The 17,841-nt window shown below is 38.1% G+C and overlaps 1 protein-coding gene and 1 pseudogene across 2 annotated transcripts in view; one reads left to right on the top strand and one right to left on the bottom strand.

Moving 5' to 3' along the window:
• Positions 1-17,841, top strand: part of GPC6 (glypican 6) — a 773,103-nt gene that overhangs the window by 530,296 nt on the left and 224,966 nt on the right. The gene's annotated exons all lie outside the window — the stretch shown is intronic.
• On the bottom strand, positions 14,181-14,340 carry LOC148055847 (U2 spliceosomal RNA; annotated as a pseudogene).

Genomic DNA, 17,841 nt, shown 5'->3' with positions numbered 1-17,841 from the left:
CTATCAATAAATTTCTACTTTACAGAGAAGCTTATTCTGTAGTTTCTTTTATTTTATTTTACGGTTATTGTAAAAAACTATCCAGAAACTTCAAAGCAGGAAAGATTAATTTCACCATCCCAGAATTCTTTGCTATTTTTTTCCCAACAAATTGAGTTGTAAGTCATTTTCAGGTGGTTTCTCCGATAAGCTTAGGCAAGTGTAATTTCATGCAGTGCAATTCAGACTTACATTCCCAATGTGAAAGAGAGCTCATCAGTCTGTCTTCTGGACAGAAAGGCAAAACCCTTCAGAATTATTTAGTGTCAGTTATATTTTCTTTGCAGTGCAACATAACTCTTTCTTGGGAATGGAATATACCTTGTGCTTGTTTCCATTTATGGCCAAGAGCAACCAATGTAATTGTAACAAAGCTTTTATAAGTATTTAGAGGACTATGTACTTACGAATAGTGCCATATTAATATCACAGAGAATTACATGCTCTCTTTAGCCCAAGAATGAAGGCAGAAGTGAAAGTTTTTATCCTTTTTTCTGGAGACTGGCACGGGTCACAGACTGATTCAGCATCCACAATATAGGTTTTCAGTTTAGTTTGACAGCAAGAACACCGCTTCATGCAAAACGTGGACAGAGCTCGGTAACTTGTCTCCTTGTCTCACGCTGGACACCAAACAGCCATCAGACTGTATGAATAGAAGCCAGGATCCTGCAGTGATCCCTGCATGGAGAGAATACTTTGCAGGACTGAGGCCATAATACAGCCATTATCAGTCTGCCTTCAGATTGGAGACTGAAAATTAAATAGTCTTCATTTTCTTACCCAAGCCCAAGATGTCAGGGCTGCTTGCAGGAAGATTTTGTTTATTCCTTGTAAATCATAGAAGAATGAGGAAAAAAGAAGTTGATCTCTTGATTAGTCTTTTCAATGGTCAATATTTGGGGAATTTTGTCAAGCTGATACTCCTATTTTTTTATTGACTAAGAAGTACCAGTCTTTTGTAACTCTTAAAAAAGCTAAAGAGGGAGTTCATTCCACATTATTTTCACATTGCTACCTTATTTTTAATTATTTAGTAATCCCTATTTCATTGAATTACTTCATCTTTTATTCTAAAATCTCCACTTTTAGAGGAAGGGCAATAATATCGTAGAACTTCAAGGTAGAAGAAAAGAATAAGAACTAGTGGTGGAGGCTTTTCATTTTATGTTTCAATATTCTTTCGATTACCGCATGGCATATATAAAGTGACAAACATGTATTTAAAGGTTAATTGCCTTTCAGCCAATAGCCTTGTAAAGACACAAAACTGCCAAAATTTTGAGAGGAAAATATTGTCGTCATGGATCAATCATCCTGATTTTGTTCTCAAACTATTAATAACATCAGAGTGTGTGTTGAGTGAGTTATCATAGATCCTTCCAGTACTGAATTATGAAATGAAATTTCAGTTTATGAAAACTACATTAATATAAGAGAATTACCTGTTAAAAAATTGAATTCTTTGAAGTTAAGAAGGTTGATTGTTTTATTTGCATGAGACATTGGCAGGAATGAGGAAATCCTACAAAGGGTAGGAACAATCACGTAACAAAAGTGAAGAGGCAAGGCAAACACAGATAAGAGATGCTTGGTAGGAGACATTGTGGCACCAGAGAATGGATTCAAAATATGAAGACTGCTGTTTGCAATAATTTCGTCATTTGGGTTTAATTTCTTTTGTGCTCAGGAAAACATTTTTATACAGTTGTTTGAGCTGTTTGAAAATAACTCTAAAAATGCTTGTAGTTCAAGGCAAGTTCTATATGTTTAATTGTTCCCTTTCCCATTTCTTGGTGCATAATGGGCCTCCTGCTACCTTAAAACATAATGACCCCTAACTTCCCCATCCCCCACCCCAAAACCTCCTTATGTATGTACAACATGTGTGAAAACAACACGGAAGGAGTTGCCAAAAGAGTATTCGGAAGTTTCAGTTCTGCTACTGGACTTGAAGAGGGATTTTCACAGGACAGCCTCTTGGCTTCAGGGACTGGGATGGGCAAGAGGGGGGGTCTTTAATTTGAACAAGGGTAGATGAAAGAGGTTCTAGGCAAAAACAGCTGACTGTAAGTCTGCACACACTGCAGCCATACTACTCACCCCTACAACTATATAACAGTTTCACTTCTCTGCAAGCTATTTTTTTTACTTCTTGTTGCATTCCCATACTATTGCCATTCATCACTTACCTCCTATGTGCACAATCACTTCTTCTACTGCTTTATTTGTCTCCTTTTTCAGGGAATTGTTATGAAATTTGTGGCATCACAAATGGTTATATCACTCTCAAAAACACTTTGCCTCTGTGCATTATAGTAGCCTCTATTATATTACAGTTCATTGCGCTCTAAAAGCATAAAAGCTTTCAAGGCAGTTGACTCTGTTAAGGCTGCATTTCCCTACTGCACCGGACATTGCACACTTACAGGATAAAGCAGCAGATAAATATTTAGACTGAAGTGGTCTTCCTCTTTCTCTGTCTTTATGTGATACTTCTATTGAATGTTTTCTCAGTTGTCTAGAGGATTTTCTGTGTGTCGTTCTTTTTGTTGTGATAGTCCTATTTTGAAATTCTATAAAGCATTAAATTTCTTTTTCAATGGATAAAAATTACTTACTGGAATTTTTTTTTCTCTAGTTTGTTTGTTTTATTATAGGAGCCCAATGATAAGGTCTTAACCTGGTATTTAGATTCCTAAGTTTAATCACCTAGTTTTCAGGAGGGCTGAGCAGACAGCCTGTTCCATGCAAGTTAATAGGATTTGTTAGATGCCTGGTCATTTTGAAATTACCCAAAGACTCAACTTTGTTACACATTCTTAGTTGGATTTTTTTTTTTTTTGAAACCTTGGCCCACATACCTAGCTGAATTTTTCACATAAATTAGGAGTTATAATTTTATGGATAGCTTGTAATTTATCATATGTTTCTCTTAACACATACCTTGTGATCATCATTTACAAATGATAATCAAAAAAGCACAAAACTTGGCATCAAGTGTAAAGAAAATCAAATTTAAATTAAATAACACTAGAGGGAAACTGTTATCGTGCCAGAGAATTCAAAGAAATTGGACCTGTTAAATGAGATGAACTAAAGATATACTGTAGCACTCTCCAGACAAAGCTCAAAATTCGCAAATCCTTTTTCTCTTCTTTGAAATGTAAGTGTATTTCACTTCAACAAAGAGATGTGCCTTTTTATCTTCTTTATGAGATGTCATAACGCATTGTCTAATGTAAATGAAAAATTGTACCATATGGGTTCAAAATTCCTTTTCCTTTCCTGCACATGACATCTTTGCTTCTGAAATCTAATACAAATAAATCATGATATCAATGAGAAACAGCAATCAGCACAAAAAAAAAGGGGGGGGGGAGGGTGGGTGGTTAAAATGTGTATGAGAAAAGGCATCTTCATGACTTTAAGAAACAACAGGACTGCTTTGTCCAGTACTGAGGATCTATTCCCCTTTGACTCAGGAGGGACTTATGCTTTAATTACTTACATTCAGAGCTCTTTTATAACAGCTTAGGTGAATTTCCAAATGGAGGTGGCAGTCTGGCCCCAAATTCACACAGGTCAGGATTTCATTCCTTGAAGCTGTTTGTTGCTTCTGGTGGTTTTCGTCTTCTGTGAGTATAAGGACTTCATGTTACACCTGTAGCGTGCAAATACTACCAGCAGGGGTGTGGTTATCTTTCAAAACCTGTGTCCTCTTTTTGTTACAGCTGTTTCTGTTCTACATGGGATGCTTACGAGATGTGAGCATTGGTGTGTATAGCATAGCTGTTAGTTTCATGGCTTGGAAGGTATTGTCACTTGGGAATCTAATACTTCTAACCCATAAAAGGGCTGGGTGGGTCAACTACTAGGTGTTTTTCTAATTCTTCTCTTAGGATTTCTCAATTCTTTTTGCAACTGCTCCCAGGTTAATTATCTCTGAATCAAGAAATATTACTGGATGTTGAAGATGTGATTTCAGTCACATCTCTTAGCTCTCAGACCCAACAAAGGTTTCTGTTGCATCACCACTCTTGGCATTAACTTCTGTCTGTGCTCAACCTCAAGCTTTCGGCAATAGCTCGTGCCAATCCTAGAAAAAGGGGTCACTCAGAACAGCGGTACTTTGCCACCAAAGGAGACTGTCTGAGGACTCTGCCACAGGGAGACCTCAATCAGGGCAGATTGCTCTGAGCACAACTGGTTCAGTCTCAGTGATCTCCCTAAGCGCAAATGAAGTATTGACTTATATTAAGAACTAGCCTCATTTTTCACTTCAGGAGTGAAAAGTCCAGCCTTATTGCTCATCTTGTTTAAGCATGGCCATCAAATTCACGTTGTAAACCTAGAGCAAATCAGGCACTGGCAGCTGTGTACAAAGTGAGCCAGCTGTGCATTTGGGGCATTTCAATGTCTGGCAGAGTTTGCCCTAGGTTTTCTGTTATGGGCTTGCAGCTTTTTAAAATCTGTTGTTGTCATGGGTTAGCCTGCTTATACAGCCACTGCATTTTCTTCAGAGGGAAACCTCTCATTAAATAGCTTTCAGGCATCGTAACTGCATGTTAGCTTGCAGGAGAGCTCTAGCTCTCGTAAGGGAACCCAGAGGTAGGTAAGCCCTGTGAAGAGGGCGGTACGTTTATTTCAGTGAACTTGATCTTCAGGCCATGCGCAAAAAGGCATGCAGGAAGGAGAGCTTTTCAGTCGCTGGAAATTAAGCCCTCCCTTAACTTTTCCTGAAAAAGGACAGACTTACACTGTATTGTCTTCAGTGCGCAGCTCAGTTTCGTATCTGCAGAATTAGGATAATGCAGATAACAATGTGAATTTTAATTTAGAGTTTGTGAGGCAAAATTGTGCTCAATTCCACATAAATGCTTAGATAAAAAATAAAAGCATGTAGCAAAGATAGAATTTATATGTCCATATATGATAATCAGGAAGTTCTTGTAGTCAGGTTTCTGCTGTTCATCTTTTTAAAAATATTTACTAGCTGAAAGTTTATAGCTGAAGAATTATTATATGTCTCGAAAAGCTTGTTTGTCATGAAATCTCATTTGGGAGAATAAATCTTCTCTATAAAATTAAAGTCGAATGTCATGTCAGTTTCATAGATTTTTCTATTATGATTATCTTCATTTACTTTTCACGGAGTTAGTGTATACATCACAATGGGAAAACAGACTCTGGCACCTATCAGCGGTAGAAGACATGCACTTACAGGAGACAATAATGAAGATTCATAAGGAACTGCAGTAACGCATTTTATACAAATGGCCTTTCCGTAAGTTTGTTGCTTCTTGCTGAATAGCAGTCATTAGCTGCAAAACATGGCTGGCTTCATGAAGAGTTCTAGGAAGGCTTGATTCATTGTTGTGACTTTATTAATAAGAAATCGTGAACCTGAATTAACCAACCAATTTAGATAAGACCATCTGTTGTCTAATAAGATGTGACTGTAATTTGAATAGTGATTTTGTAATAAGTGTATTATGGGATGAAGGACAAGCAGATATTAGCTTTGTCTCATTAGCTTCCAGGAAAAAAATGTAGTTAGTTTGCCAGTATGGAATATGGAATGTTTTTTTCTTTAACTCTTAGCTCATCCTGTGTACAAGTAGATCCCCTGTCTGTATGTTCTCTACCATATAATAATGTCAAAACCGAAAAGAAAATGGGGTACAATGCACCTTTTGGAACACTCTTGTGGTCACTCATTAGTAGCAATACATCTATTTTGTTCTTACTTGATTCTCCTTGGTGCTACTCGATAGCCTGACTGCTGTGAAGATGAAATGGCAGGCACTAGCATATCAACATTATGTCAATGTTACTTGGGTTTGCTTCATTTAGTTGCCCTCTCTGGGCTAATACAAGAAGCTAATGTCATCTAAGTACTGAGAGTGCTGGAAAATGGTCCTTTTATGTTTGGATGTTTGGCAATAAGAAAATGGACAAAGCACATGTAGTGCTGACCTGTCAGCTCAAACTCTCCCAACAGCTCTCTCAGTTTTTTATATGGATGTTAAATAATACTGTAGAATAGATTAAGCTTTACTACACACTATCATGCTTTTACTAAAACCCTAAAACTCAATTTTATAGAAGCATTGTCCAGTTAAGTAACAAGGATAAATCTTTTCTTCGGTCATACAAAACCAGACATTAATTCATACGCATGAAGATTAAGACAGAAACAAGTGCAGATCTGTATGGCAGTGACTTTTCTAAAAACACATTTAGAAGAAGAATGTTGTGTATTTTGTTCCAGTTGCTTGTTGAGCTGTTGCCTCCCCTTGTGTCTGAGTGTCCTTGAATACAGGAAAGCAAAACAAATGGTTAATAAGGAATATAATACTACTAATTAGAAGATTATATTAAAAATGTAAATTATCCTGGGTGAAACATAGCCTTTCAAAAATTTGTTCTTTTGCCCGTAGGACTCAGTGTCATTTGGAGTATTCAGTAGAGCCTCACCAGCTGAGTTCCTATTTGCTTAGTTTTGCAAGTTTAAATTTAGCAAATGGAATGAATACTGATTATTGGGAAACTCCAGAAAATAAAACAGACTGGAGTTTTACAGTTACAGTGACATTGGCTTGTGTGTGATGCTGTGGGTGTTGGGTGTCAATACAGCAGTGCACCCTGGAGTGGTCATGGCTGCCAGTACCTGAGTATCACCAAGTTCTTGAGTCTCTTAATAAGTGCTGTTCCTTCGTTCATTCATACTAGTATTTATACTTCCAAACTGCCTGAAACTGTAGCACAATATATTACAAGATAAAACTGCTATGAAAAAAAACCTCATGAAGAAAGCCTAAACATACAAGGTACTAAACTTCCTTTCACTCCTCATAACTGAGTTCCTTGCTATGCATATTATGATGTGAAAAATTACATCAACATGTTTTGCACTTCCATGTTTCACAACACATAGATACAGGAACGTAAAACAGCAAAAGATACCAAGCTCTTCCATCTCCCGTTCTCTCTGCTCTGTTGGTGCCACCTTTACAGTCTGAACACTGAGCTTCGGGGACCGATGCTGACTCTGAAAACTGAGGCACCTTTTAGGTAAAGAGATGGCTATCCCATTTCCAAGTCAAAGGCAGAAAATAATCCAGTATCTTGCTGAAAGTAACCTGGCCAGATCTGGCACCAGGATCAAGGTTGGCTGTAATATGAGGACGGGGCCCTCCATGGACCTCAGACCGAGAAGGCGGCACACCTCAGGGCACACTGAGCTCCGAAGGACAGGGTGCTTCTAAGCCTCCAGGAAAGCAAAGAATCTGAAACTGATTCTTTTAATAAAAAGATCCAGTTATTGTATTGAATTTTTCAGAGAGGGCGGATAATGAGTATTCTGTGCAACTTAATGAAGTATCACCAGAGAAGAAATTACATAATATGAAATCTTTAGACAGGATAGAACGAGCACGTTTTGTATTTCCAGAACAGTGAAGATTCATTGCAGCTTCTCATTTCTTAACAAACCTTGAAGTGAAAATGCTGTCTCTCCATAAATCCCAGTCTATCAGTCTGGACAGGGAGCTGCTTTATGTTTACATTCATACGGTTTTAAAGCTGTAAAATAGCATCCACAAAATTTTCTGAAGCAATTCGTTTTTTAGTAAACCTGTAAAGATATGTAAGGAACAGGAAGCCTTTTGTATTTGCAGGAGCACAAAGTCTCAGCCAGCAAATGCAATCCAGGCAAAATGGAAATGTATTGCAGGTGCTGACTGCAGACTTGCAGAAGATCAGAAGGCTCTTTGCACATGAAAAAAAAAAAGAGACACATCAACCAGTAGGCCCAAAAACTTACAAATAATATTGCAACATTTTAGTCATGTTGGGTTTGTTTTCTTTGTATCTTTGTATGTTGTTTTTTTCTAACACATTTTTGCATTTATGACTAAGATTAAAATGCAGTATTTACTTCTAAGGAATATGCAAGGCTTAAAGTAAAAGGAAATTGTTTGTCAGCAAAGGCTCAGGTAAGTTAAACATGTAACAGTTTTCATTGCGTTGTGGAAGACATTTTTGGGCAAGGATTGTTACACCTGTTACACCTTTTAGAATTGGAGATCATGTCTTGTATATGTGAATCCTGCTGAATATGATTAATCCCAGAAAGCAACCATTGAAGCCTTTGGAGAGGGGAAGAAATAAAAAAGCTTCTATTTTAAAGCCAAGGTTATAGTCAAGGTTAATTCAGGGTGTCACAAAAGTGTGACTGCGACAAGATTTAGTGACGATGTAAGGGCAAATTAATGCAAGATCAGTGGCCTGACTATTGATTCTTATCATGGGATCCTGCTGAAATGAAGTCATTATTTAATTACACTTTTACTTACACTATAAATGGTTCCCAGAATAGACTGCACTCGATTTTGATGTCTGCAGCTCCATCTTCACTTTTCTTTTGTGTTCATAAGTGAGTAGGGAATGGGAATAAGCACTCAACAACATTTTCATTTATTATACTTCACATGGTGTCATTTTCCCACAAAAAGCAAGCAAGCAAATGTTTTCATTCTTCCATTCAGAATACCCTGTAATCTCAAATAATTCTGAGTACAGGAGACACGTCTTGAAACCTCTGAAGATTTTCAGATCAAAATTTCTCTAAATTTCATTTAAACGAAGCAATGTTTGGATGGTTTTCCTGCTCTTCTTGTGTGGTTTGAAAACTATGTTTTCACTATCTCTAGAAGTAAACTCTAAAGTTACTGTTCATACTAAAGGAAGTAGCTTAACTGGTACCTACAAGATGTTAATAAGTACTTTATTGGGACTTAAGATACAACAGCAAGGGCTTTGCCATAGAAATCTATTAGGAAAGCTCAGGCATTTATAAAATGACACCAACATTCACTGAACAACCAAAATTACATTGTTTCTCTATTTTATCCTTGATTCTCTTGATTCTGAATCGGATCTCTTTGGCAAATTTGTGACTAATAAAAAGTTATAATTAATTCCGGTTTAATTTGTCTTGTGGACCAAGCCCCCCATTTTGTCAAATTACACAGATTTGAAGACTCAACAGTTAAGAAAACGTAACTGGTTGTCATTATAATGTTATTGTCTGAAAAATAATAAGTAAAAATGGGTGGAATTCACATTTTAAATGCAGGATTATGTTTGTTGTTTTAGAATACAGAAGCATCTAATTCTGTGCTTGTATAATACATAGTACAGTGCAAACACAGTCTTGCTCAGGACAAGAATCTTAAATAAATAATAATTGTATTGAGGGAAAAATCACAACTCAGTGGAACTCAAGTTTCGTAAACAGTTGATGAGATATTTAGATTCCAATTAATTCCATCAAATAAAGGGAGTAAAATTAACTAACTTTTTTGTTTTGGATTGGAGTAATAAGTAAAACCAATCTGCAGAGTTTAATCTGATCCTTATTGTATCCCACCATATTTATGAAAGCTTCATCTCCACGGCCTCTTTTTTGACTTGTATACTGTATTTTTACATTATTTTTAAATAAAAGAAAACCATATAATTCACAGAACATGAAAGATAATAAATGTAATGCATGAAACAAACACAGGCTTCTGCAAGACAACGTACTGTGCTCTTAGTGAGATAGCCAAGTGTTACTTAGTCCATGGTGCGGACTTTTCTCCTGCAAATGTTATTCTCATTTTAAAACTTTTCCTAAGAGAGAGAGAGGCATAAAAAGTCAGCGTATTAGATGAATACGTAACATAGCTTTCTGTAATAACCATCTCTAGTTGCCACTTACTAATCAGACATTCAAAAAATAAAAAAATAAAATGCAGTGCATAAGGGGTTTGCTTGCTAGTTCAGTATCATGTGATTAGCCATTAAATGATAATATAGCAAGATCATTATGTTAAAAAACAGAAGATTAAAGAAATTTCTTTTCTCTCATGCACCTATGTTCATAAGTAATAATGGTAAAATTTTCACATTCGTTTTCAACTACTGCAGAGAAAATATATACATCTAAATTGCAGAGATAATATACAAAGGGGTTTGTTAATGCTTTTCCTCTGAATGAAGAAATCCAGCTATAGTGAAATGATTTCTGGTTCGGGTTGTCTTTCAGTGCCCTTGACAATTGTAGGGTTTGAGAGAAAGAGAGAGAGGCTCCTTTCTATGCTTCAACATTTCAGTCTTGGCTCTATATGTTTCTCTTTGTCAAGTCATAATTTTTTTATTTCTTTAACTTTTCCTCATCATAATAGTCCCCAGCAGTTCTTTTTGTCCAGTCCCTAGCAGCAGCAACGTCACTGATCTCAACATTTTGTAAGTGTGTTCACGCCGCCAGTCAGAAGCATGGTGGGTAGAAGGGGAAATGGGAATATGGGCTGTAAAGGGCTGATTGTAGTAGGAACCCACTTCCAGGAGTCACTTGGTACATGGAAATGTTTCTGCAGCATTATTTTGTGCTTTGTCATTCCAGTGTTATTTGCCAAAGGTGCCTTGGTGTTTTATACATGCAGTTGTAGCCAATGGACAGAAGAACAGCAGGATCAACTCTGGTGTTTTGGCACATAGTGGAGGGCAGGTCTGAGCCACCTGACGTATGTTAATCTTGTTACCAAAAACTGACCTTTCTATATTAAGAGAAAAATCAGCCACCCTCACAGCTCCATTTTCTATTCTTCTTGAAAGCCCAGATGTTCTCCTACACAAGGAGAAAAAGAACAAAGTCTGGGTGAAATGTGTTTCTGAGGTTGGAGGATAGTCAACAACCCACTGACCAAGGCAGCAAAGAATAATACAGGAAAAGTGAAGGCAAATATATACATAGTGTTTGGTGTCGACATTGAAACAACTCCAGGCTTTTTCATTTGTATGTTTTATAATAATTTCCTAATTGTTCTAACTAAAATCTGAGACACATATATGTACTTAAATCTCAGACTGACTGAACCCTGGGTTTGTTCTCTCCATTATCTCTAAAAGAGTTCCAAATAACTACATTAGGTGTTGATGCCTAAATTGTAGACTTATACAGTTAAGTGAGATTAACCCCACATCCATCTAGCTCAAAACTGATGGTAGGAACAGTCCATTCACCTGCTGTGAACCACAGGACCATATCCACAGTGAACGAAGCATTCTGGGGCATGGCCCAACATAACCACTGTTCAGACCATCCCACTTATGAAAGGTGCTTCAAGTGCTGAACATTTTCAGGTTATTTTTGTGACCTAAGGACCAGCCCCCATGATGAGCACGTGTGAAGTTCTGTGGCAGATGACACAGTGTCTTCCGCTTTGAATTTTTCCTGGGTCTTGTGTGTTGTGTTCCTCCATTCTGGCTGCTCTGGTTGCACAAAAGCATCTGAGCATGCTCAGGGCAAAAGGCTTCCGGCACTGGGGGAGCAGAGAGATGGGAGACACTCAGCAAGACAAGGAGGGTTGCTGCAAAAACCAAATGGATGCAATGAGGGAAAGTTTTCCTAAGGACGAAGGGGAGACCTTATCGCTCTCTACAGTTACCTGAAAGGAGGTTGTAGCGAGGTGGGGGTCGGTCTCTTCTCCCTAGTAACAAGAAGAAGACATGGTATAGATGGACTTGGCAGTGATAGGTTAACGGTTGGACTCGATGATCTTAAGGGTCTTTTCCAACCTTGACAATTGTATGATTCTATGATTCTAAGCAATAGGACAAGAGGAAACGGCCTCAAGTTGCTCCAGGTGAGGTTTAGATTGGATATTAGGAAAAAATTCTTCACCGAAAGGGTTGTCAAGCACTGGAACAGGCTGCCCAGGGAAGTGGTTGAGTCCCCTCCCCCAGAGGTATCTAAAAGACATGTAGACATGGTGCTTAGGGCCATGGTGTAGTGGTAGACTTGGCAGTGTTAGGTTAACAGTTGGTCTCGATGATCTCAAGAGTCTTTTCCAACCTAAATGATTCTATGATTCTATGACTAGTTGCAACTATAGGCCAATTTTACACTTGCTAGACTAAGTCAGAGAGAAAGTTTAGCCTTTCAACTGATAGCAACCATTCCTTACCTATGCTCTTTATTCTGGAAGGTTTGCTAGCATGGAAAACTTCACATTAGAAGTATTGTTATATAAGCTCTAAAAACTGTTGAAATTTACATCTCTTTTCCTTTAGCCTGTTTCTTTTAATTTCACTTATTTAAGGTCCATTGAGATGATAGAACAGTGTCCATCAAACAAAACTTTTGACAAATCTCGGCTTATTTTACCTGATTTTTTGTCTATGGGCTGTTCATTGTTCAGGTTTGTGGGACTGTGGATTGAGGTGCAGAGTGGTGGTGGCAGAATTAGATGTAAAATCAGCAATGACAGCAAAAAAGGAGTACATCTATACCACGATTTTTCTCTGTGAATTGGAAAACTGTCTTTTGACAAGAGAGGAGCAAACTGGATGTACCCAGCTGAAATTGACTTCAATAATTAATTTTCAGTCCATCCATCAAATGGCATTTTACTGACATGGGGAATCAGCAGGTGATCCCAGTTTGCTTCTTGGGCCAGAGATAACTCATGCTGCAGAATCCAGTTGCTGTTGGCTTTAATTGGCTGTTAGGTTTAAAGCATCTTATGTGGGGATTCGGAAAATCAAGTAAGCATAAGCAAATTTACTCTTTCTCTTGCTCTGGAAGCAATCCTTTAAATCCAGGCAGTGGATGGGATGTCCAGGACACCTTGCACAGCTTTGAACCTCACTGCACTTGCCACTGTAAATAAAAACTTGAACCTTAGTAGCTGTCGGTGGAGCATCTATTCCATTCACTCTGCTGCTCTTTAAGAAAGAAAACCAGGTATCTTCTACCCTCTAATTTTTCATTAGAAATGTTTCAGCAGCCTTATAAGACATAGATCTTTAAGAAGTAGTATTCTACTTAAGACGTTTATTTCTAGAGATACTGTTGGAAACAATGTACTCTTTGCTGAATAGACAGGCACAGTGAAATTGTACTTTTTTACAATGGTTTGTGGTACCCGGACCAAAGTTGTCAGGTTCAGAATCTGTTCCAATATCCACCTTTAGATACGCAGTTTGTGGTATTTCTCATATCCACTGGAAAACTTGGCCTCTCTGTCAAAAGTTTACAGTAGTGCTAACTTCACAGTGATATCCCTGTTGTCTTCTTCATTGAAGATGAATGATATTACTGCACTGATGAGGAAATCTTTCCAAACTTGAGAAATACCTTTGTGTTTTGGACATGACTGAGACTTTCCTTACTTTTAAAAGGTTTGGAAAGAGGTTGTGGTAGCATAGCTGACAGTTCATCCATATCGGAGATGGTAATAATGAGCCATCTTTCAGCAGGCATTATAAATGGATATCTGGCATTGAGAGTGCCTTTATGGTTTGAGTATGTTTATCCTTGTGGTTCTGGAAACCAGACCACTACGTGGATTATATTGCTGTATATAAATTGTATTCCAGCATGTTTTATAAATCAGGTGGCTTAATCAGATAAAGACAAATGGCAGTGAAATAGCTTAAATACAAATTTACTGCCAGGTAGCCATTATACAGTGCTGTATTTTACTTTCACTGGATTTTCTGACTTAGCTGGCAGTAAATTCAGTCATTTGCCACTTAGAGACATGGGTCAAATTGTCATTCAGTCCAGTCTGTGTGGTCCTTTCAGGTTCAACATGAATGGGGATTTTGCCATCTAGCAAGGACTGACATCTTATTTAACAAGCTGTAGATCATCTTTCACTTTGTTAACTTGGCCTGCTGGGGAAGAAATACAAATATCCTTGCCCTGGTGCAGCTGCAGGTGTATTCAGGACCAGTTCAGTCCACAGCACAATTAAGTCTGTTCTAACTTATTTTGGCAAGTCTGTGAAAGTCTGTTGGGAAGAGTGACACCAGCAGGGCCAAGGGCAGTCACAGTTACAAGCCTTCCCTATATACACTGTGACTCTGACCCGAGATTTCAGGAGTCCTCTGTGAAGAGCATAGCTGCAGTGGCTGCGTCAGCCCCGTGGAGTACATAGGCTCAGCAGGGTGGGTGGTGGTGTGGCCATTGACTGCATCACCAGAAGATCTGTGGAAGCACCACAGATCCAGATTCCACCTAAAAAGAAGACCAAAGCACACAGGGTGGTTTTGTGCACGGATATCGCATCCTGACACACAGCCATGATGCGGCCACAGTACCTGGAAGCACTGCAGTTTCAGGTTGATGCATTGGGTGCCCTCCAAATCCATTTAATATAAAATCTTCAAGACGAGGATATGTCAGATATTAAAGTGATAAGAAAAGGTGATGCACTTGATCTTAGACATTGGCTGGGAAGTGTGCACCTGGGACAGGGGCTTCAGTGCGTACTGCAGAGCACTTCCATCCCGCTGAGGATGATATAGGATCAGTGCTTTCAAGGGCTGTTGACAGATCTAAACCATAACACATAAATGAGTGATTTCTGCACTTGAGAAAGAGAGAACTGTAAATCAAGAAAGTTACAGTATTTTGTAGTGATAATTGAAATTGTTGGGTTTTAAATTACTGTGACAAAATGTCTGAGCAAAAGAAAATAATCATCGGCTATATTTTTTCCCAGTTTAATATCTTCTTTTAATTTTCACATTTATAGGTCTGCTGCCTTTCAGGTCCTAGTCAGTCCGACACAGAATGCATTTTCTTGCTCAGTTTTGGATAAAGAAAAAAAATTGAAACAACAGCTTACCTGCTGAGAATTTATGAGGAAAGAAATATTAAAAGGAACGTTTTCATATGCTTGTAGACTCTACTTCTGTTTTGTACATCCACCTAAAATTCACAGTAGATTAAATGACGATTTAGTAGTAAATTTCACATTTAGTCTATCTCTACATAAAAGGAAAAAGCAAATCTGATTGTCAGATATATTTTTATAGTGTAGGTTTTGATCTGCTTCCTGCAAGTGTGAACAAATAACCAGTTTAAACTCAACAAATTTTCTTTCATTGGGTACTTGCTTATTTCAAACCAATGCTACAATGTCCTTACTTTCCATTAGAATATTTTCAAAAAATTATAGTACTTAAGCTATAATTTTATAATACTAGGTATAATGGAGGCATTTTGCTGCTGCAGTTCACCCTTCTGTTAACTATCAGGGAACAAGACAATGCATCGAGTTTTACTATATATGTACACGATTTTCATTTCTGTATGTTTATGTGGACATGAGTGTGAAGGAGGAAGAAAGCTGGGTCTTTTACAGAGTATTAGTTTGTTTTAATATGATCCAATAAAACATTCTCAGGGAAATTATATACTTGACTTCATATCATATACTCATCCAGTGCTAGTGCGTTGGACCATGTTTTTCTTTAGCGCACAACTCGGAGATCAAACACTGAGAAGAATCCCTGTTCTTACTGTAGAGACATTAATTCCCCTAACTATTCTCAATTTAATCACCTTCCTATTTCTCTCTTATAGTGACTTGGAAGTAGGACATGCAGACACTAGTGAGGACCCCTCTGTTGTTCATTTTGTGTCTATAGGGAAGGAGTTAGCAGGAAGGGATTTAAAAGAAAATAGAAGAAAATAAAGTAATGCTTAAATGATGGGATGAAGATGCAAATTTACTTTCTACTATGCAGTTCCAAAAGCTGCAGTTGCAATACTCAGCAGAAATGTGGGCACACATCCCATAAACAGGTCATTCCAGACCATAGTCATCATCCCAAGGTGCACTTGAGCATCTGTTAAATATTTTATATATGGTATTTATATTTACAAGTAGCTTTGTGAAAATCTAACAAGAGCATTTGAAAGACCATAAAAGAGGAAATGTTAACATGGAGCTACAAGGTGATCTCACATGATTTGGGCCCACATAATGCAGTGGCCATTTATGGATCCTATAAATAGATGGTGAGCTATTTATAAAGCATGCCTCTGCTTCCGTGCTACCCTGAATATATTACCAAGACATTGTGTACTGTATTGAGGAGCTTGTGGCTGATTATTAGAACCCAGCAATGTATCTGACTAGATTCTTGCTGGGATACCTTAAAGATCTGACACCCTTCTTCACTTTAGAAGCGAGGAAAATAGTTTAAGATGTTGCCTTTCGATCTCTGTACTTGCATATGATCCACACAGACTTTGTTCTACTGTCCTGTCTATTGTGCTCCATCTTGTGCTTCATTCACATCATGCAATGAAACAGCAGCATAAGCAAAGCATTATATTCTGTTGTGTCCCAGATAACCAACATCTTGCCTTCTGCTGGGCTGGAGGGTCTTCAGCAAATAGTCAGTCTTTAAAGCAGGCTTTGCATTCCTTGCTGAAGTGATAACTTTATTTTTGTACCCATCTTGTCTCTGAAAACATGTGACCAGCTTATTGCTAACAACCAGATTTAATGTTTCTTTTCAAAACGCAGCACTGTTTGTTATTTGGCCTTTTGAATTTCATGGAGAAGGACCAATAATACGGGGCAACTTGAAAAATCATGTTTTGTTTCTGTGGAGATTCCTTTGCTTTTTTTTCAAATAGCCTGGGGCTACTTTGGAGATTTTATCCTTTGAACTCACTTCAAAAATGTTCAGTGTAGGGATACGATGAAGCTTATCAACTAAACAAAGCTATCAACCTTGGAGTTGCCTGCTTCACTATCCCTACAATTTTATTTGTCTCTCTAGTAGAATACCCTCCTTTTAGTACTAGTCCACCCGGTCCCTACCCTTTAGGTACTGCCAATATGCAGCCCAGACAATGCATCGGTCATGCAGGAAGGCACATGTAAGGAATATGCATATCCTTACTTGCTGTGTCTAGGACATTGCCATTGGCAACAAATTCAGATAGTGATCACCTTACTATAAACTTTAAAGTGTCTTTTGCATCATGACTCCATCCATGTTTCTTAGAGGAGGAAGGAGCTGGAACATGCTGGGTCAATCTGTTGTCACTTGTCACCTCAAATTATTGCATAACTTATCATTGACCAAGACTGCCAATATTATGTATGCATTTCTTTCTTTCTCATCAGGACTAGTGTGTTCTTGCTGACACCACACAACTACAACATCCCGCAATCGTCTGCACCGCTCTGAGCTTCATGCCCTTTTTAAGTCAGTAAAAAGAATTCACAGGTCAGTGAACATCAAACAAGACTTCCTTGTGAGTACTTGTGAGTACTTACGAGCGATCAGAACAGTTTTGCTCCTCTCTGAGAGAACTGATTTTCTTCTCAGGTGCTTTTCTGTTTTGCACTGTGAATCACAGATAAGCAGCCAGCAAGACAGCTCTCAGATATGTAGTCTGCGTTTCAAGCTTCTTGAGTGTTGTAAGTAGGACTGACTTTGACCATTCTTCACATCATTTTCTTATCTAGATACTGCTGCACAACATGTCTAACTGCTCGATTTGATATTATCTCCTGCTGTGGCAGTTCTTCTCTTTCTCTATCTCAGCCCTTTCTCAGAGTTTTTCCTCCTGCTTATCTGGGGGTTTGAGTTCCAGATTATCAAGGACCTCCCCTTCTGTTTGGGATTAGTACCTGGGCAATACTCAACCTACTTCTCTGCAACATTTTTTTTTGCCTCCCAGTGAGCACAAAGCCACTTCTGCCTGATTATGCAGAGCCTAGCCCAGCATTTTTTCCTCATCGTTCTTACTTAATGCCTCTTTCAGCTTGGCTCTTCTTCTGACTGTTATACAAGGCAACAGCACATCATTGCTCAGTAACATCCTCCTGCTTTTCTAGTTCAAAAAAACAGTGGATTCTTCTTGCTTAACTTTAAACATAGGCATGAAGATATTTGCACATGAATTAGTCATTATAGCACCACCAGAGAGAGTAA

Source organism: Nipponia nippon, unplaced genomic scaffold (genome assembly GCF_047370975.1).
Source record: "Nipponia nippon isolate SJK-2023a ecotype South Korea unplaced genomic scaffold, ASM4737097v1 scaffold_2, whole genome shotgun sequence".
Taxonomy (NCBI): Eukaryota; Metazoa; Chordata; class Aves; order Pelecaniformes; family Threskiornithidae; genus Nipponia; species Nipponia nippon.
Note: the sequence above shows the minus strand (reverse complement) of the source record. Positions and strands in the feature narration are given on the sequence as shown.